Raw genomic sequence first — 5,254 nt, 5'->3', positions numbered from 1 at the left:
CGTATCATCATAGGGGTTATGGTAGTATCCTTTACAACTTGCTATAGATCATGTTAAAATTTGAAAATGTTGGTGGCTCCCCCGATTATAGGCCCCTCCCCCATTTTAAAATTCTGGGTCCACCACTAATTTGCCCATAAATTAAACTGATCATGAGAAATTGTTACGAAAAGAATACATTTATGCCGTATAAAGAGTATTCATTCCTAAGTTTTCGAATGTGCTCGCTCAACCATGAAAATGTTTTAAGTTCGAAAAGTGTGTGGTGATAGAAATGATGGATGATAAAACAAAAACATTTGAAACCGAATTTGCCCTCAATATGCACTTTATGACCCTTTAAAATGAGTCTGTGACATTGAAAATACCAATTTTCCCACTTTGATGCGTGCTCACTCATCCATGAATAAACATATCGATTTCATTTTTGCACAGAATTCTGCCCATAGGTTAATAAACATTACTGCCAAATGACATTGCTAAAGACAGCCTTGAAAAAAAGTTCCACCATATTGAATGAGGGGTTACTTATTCTTAAACATATGCACTCATAATGTACACAAGTCTATGAGAGAAGAAGTCAAAATTTTCACAAATATGAAATGAGGGTTTGTTTCATGGACGGTTTTTGCTACTTCTGCCAACAGTTTTTTCATGAAACTTCGCACATGGCTTCAGAGTAACACTATCCAAAAGGCGCGCACACCAAAATAACCATTCAACACGCCACAGAGTGGGGCCAAGGCTTTTAACTTTCTTCTCATTTCCATAATTTTCGAATATTATGTGCTCACTGATGCATTAAACATCGGGATTTTCATAAAAATCAAATCAAATGAACTATGCAAGGAGGTTTTTAACAGATATCCATAGTTACGAATTGCATTTTTTCCAATAACGTAAAAAAGAGAGCATCACCTTCCACATGTTCATTCAAGCGTGAATGTTTAATTAAACGCCTTTGAATCATTGAAGCATGTTAAATGGTCGTGAACAAAACGAAAAAGTTGAGAAAAGATCATTTGTTCAGTTACCAAAATGAAACAATACTTGCCTCTTATATTTGAAAATTGTATTTTTTGTTTTTAATAAATGTTCATTGAACCGTGAAACGATGAATATTGTTGAAGATACTCTTCCCAAAAATAACTCTCATCATATTCTTTCATTATTACTGATATAAATGTGTAGAAAATCCAATTATTGCAAATTTGGACTTGTGTTTATTCAACCATTAAATTTAGCAAAAAAGTTGTATCGTACTTTAGAAAGTACCTTTTACAAGCCTTCTGTCTATTTTTCATGATGAGAATGTGGAATTAGTTCCTGTAAAATTGAATCAAAGTCATGATATTTGGCTTGTGACTTTTGAAAAGTGAAATTTTTGCCTTCTGACAGTGCTCACTGAAGCATAACGCAAAAAAGAACAACATTCACTCAGAGGGTAGCTTATAAAATTACCTACACGCTCACGTAAAAAATATACTAAAAACTCGCATTGGTTCGGAAATTATTGATGCTTGTTTAAGGGGGGACTTTTTTTTTTGTGTATAGATACAGCTGGGGTAATAATATCCAAGTCCTTTGGAAGCGCATAGAGACATTATTCATAATTGTGATATGCGCTATACAAGAACTGTTTATTATTATTATTATTATTATTATAATTATAGATGATGATGATGATGGGTTCTTGTACAGCGCCGGTATCCGCCTCAGCTGGGCGCTCATGGCGCTTGCTCAAAAATAGGAAATATCTCACAAATTTCAATGTCTTCAAACAGTGCTTAGGATCATCATTCAGTTCAAGTACTGTCCTAGTAATGCTACAATTGAGTTATTCTTGTAACAATGTTGGAGTGGGGAACAGAAAGGTAGATATAGATGAAAAACACACAGGAAAAATCGTGGAGACACTTTCAAAATATGAATGTAATGAGGGGAGTAATATTCCTTAAGCATTGAAATCATTGTAACATGAAATTATAGCACTCCTGTGCTTTAACTAATTAGATACTTGAAGACTTTATGAAATAATGCATATCATACTGTACATCATTCTTAAATACTGCAAGTATCTTGGTACTATCAGTATTATTTAATCTCTTGATATTTCATCTGTTTTGTTGCTTTTGCCAGTTATTTTGTTGTGACAAAATTGATGATTGCTATCTAATAATGAGAATCTCCCACTCACCCTTCTCTGCGCTGCTGGTGCACAAAAAAGAAGAAGCTACTTCAGGTAGCACTTTGCACTAACTCTTCTTTTCAGCTGAGCATGTAAGATTCATGCTTGTCTGACTAAATAATCTTGATATTGGCTGCCATTTCAATCGATTTAGAAATCGAAACACGAATCTTGGATCTTTAGTATTTTACTCACGATTCGATTATAAATGAACCAACGGAGCAGTATACTCTTTACATTCGATTACAGGCATACAGGCAATCACTGCAAAGGTCTAATTTTTAAAAGTACTTTTCTTTGAATCATGTTGAATTTAACATCGTTCTATAGATGAAAAACACCCAGGAAAAATATCGCAGACACTTTCAAGATATAGATGTAATAAGGAGTTTATATTCCTTAAGCATTGAAATCACTCCTACTACTACTAATAATAATTCAACTTATATCGCGCCAAAGCCACTCTGTAGAGTGCTCAAGGCGCTTTTTAGAAAATCATAAAAGTAATCACTCTTGCGCTTCAATCATACAGTCTGAGGTACTTGAAGACTAATGAAAGAATGTTTATCATAATTACATTTTTACTTATAATGTACATCATTTTTAAAAGTACTTACTGAATACTTGAATTAGCAATATGAAACAATGTAATTCGGACTTAATAATTGCGTTATTTTCTTATAAAACAATCATATTAGAGTTGATACTTACTTGTTGAACACTGTTTGAATAAATAAAAATGAATAAATGAAAAAGGCATAACAGAAGACCTCTATCTTTAACTACAAACTGACACAGTCATAGAAAGACTTAGAATGAGAAAGATAGTGCTGATACAGCAAAATATTGTAAGCAGCTGTTCCAAAGTATGTAAGCATGATAAGTAGACGATTTAATTATCAAATATCTTACTATCGAACCCGTTAATCGGATTATAGTCTTTGCATTCCCAGAGCAAAAACAAATAATAGGAATAGGCGATTGGAGTATAGAGGTATAATTGACTGGAATTATCTTACAAATTATTATTTTGAAAGGAACAAGCTCCACAAAAACAATGAAAAAAAATATGACTCCATTTAAATGAGGCTACCATTAATAACTTATGAATGTGCTTTGATTCAAGATTTAATTACATATAATGATTAAGATTTTAAGATTTATATTATTGATTTCACTTGGGAAGGGCGGGAGAACACAATGAGTGGGTATAAGGATTAATAATGTTCTGTATACTTAGCTGTATACTTAATTGCAAGATAAATGAATTTGTATAACCCACCTTCACGCTGTAATGTTAAGTTATACACTTTAGTTGTCTTCGTGTATGTTGATTTTGTATGAATTACTTTGTTTATTTTTAATCATTATCATTTTTGTGTATTGAATATGTATATGGGTAAATTGTATCACTGGCATTTAACCGTGATGAAATAAATAAATGAAATGAAATATTTAAATTACTTACATGTATATGAAATAATATATATCAGATTTAATAACCGGTTTTTTACATACTCGTAAATAATCATATCGATACTGTGTACTGAAAACATTAAAATTTAATAAAATTACTTATATGAAGCAAAGTACATGTAATAAAACTTGGAAAACAAATTGCATCAAAATTTAAGAGGTCTACCACAGATTAGCTATTATTAAAAGTTTAAAACCAATTTGTTTTGTTTGTACATATCAGTAGTTTTGTTAATCAGGTATTGAAACTAAGTTTAGGGACTTGTCTTTTATACAAGCTTTGCTTTTCTTTGCAAGCCCTGATCCGTTTTGTTCCTCATTCTTCTTATAGCCAAAACAATTGCAGCTCACTTTAGTTTACGTTTAATTTGTCTTCAATATTTGTTATGAAATATCATTGAACTGTCTGTTTTAGTTTGTATTTTGTTTACTTGTTGAACGGAAATGAATGAATAATCTATATGAAAATATTAATGGTAATGTGCACCTTACAAAGTGAGGCTGGATTTGATGCAATGGTAGAAAGAGAAATTAAAATGCAAATAATAAAACACCTTTTATTGTGCAGATAAAACCTGTTTAAGTTTGGAAACGGGGTGAAATTATCTTTCATCGCATCTTTGAAACGCTCTGTTTATATTGAGAAGTGAAATCCGAAGACAGGCTATCAATAGATTGATTTTAATGAATGTAAAATCTCTCTTGTTTAAGAGATAGAGGCTGAACAAAAAAATAAATATTAAAAAAGAATAATACGAAAATTGTGCCTCATCCCTCTCTAACCATGAAGTTACTTTGATGCTTGCGCCTCATCCCTCTAACGTCTTCTTATTAAGTATGAAGATGGTGCTTCAGCGCTTAATGAAGCAAATTAGTAATTCCACAGGCCTATTCTGGAGAAAAAAATACCGGATATTTACCACCATTATCTTGTTACTTAAGTGTTTAGAAGCCCATTTCCTTCACTTTAACAACGCTTTGTTTCTTCTATTAGGCCCTACTGGTAATTTTCATCAGAAGAAACTCCAAACCATGACCCTTCGTGGGTATATTAAAAGGCCTATCTGTTACACCACGTCATTGCTTCTCCGTAAAGCTCATTATCACTCATGTCGGCGATGTAAGAGGTGTGTACACGTTGTTTTTCCTCGGTCCCACCAACTTGTTTTCATGTTATTTGATGTCGAAGCTATACACGCATCCGGTCCCAAGGCACCGGCGCTGCACACACTCCCAATGGCGTCTTCATAAATGATAGATGTGTTCGCAGCTCTCACCTGCGCTAGGCGAAGCCTCTTCATCAAAGTTTCATATCCCCTGCTCAAAAGGAAAGCAAAACATGTCCTCCATTTCTATATCGTAGCCTGTCTTCATATATCCCCTCTCTCAATCTGAGTCTCGTTTCATGAATACTCATTATACTAGAAAATACACAATTTCTAGGACTAATTCACTATCAACCAATCAGACAGAAGGATTTCAGTAGCTTTTAACTGACATTGCGGATATTTCCTCGCGTTCAACATGAAGAGCGATGTCTCATGATACCTCACGTCATGTTGTTTGACTACCGGGATACAATTATTGTTC

This window comes from Lytechinus variegatus, chromosome 14, assembly GCF_018143015.1.
Source record: "Lytechinus variegatus isolate NC3 chromosome 14, Lvar_3.0, whole genome shotgun sequence".
Classification (NCBI taxonomy): domain Eukaryota; kingdom Metazoa; phylum Echinodermata; class Echinoidea; order Temnopleuroida; family Toxopneustidae; genus Lytechinus; species Lytechinus variegatus.
Note: the sequence above shows the minus strand (reverse complement) of the source record.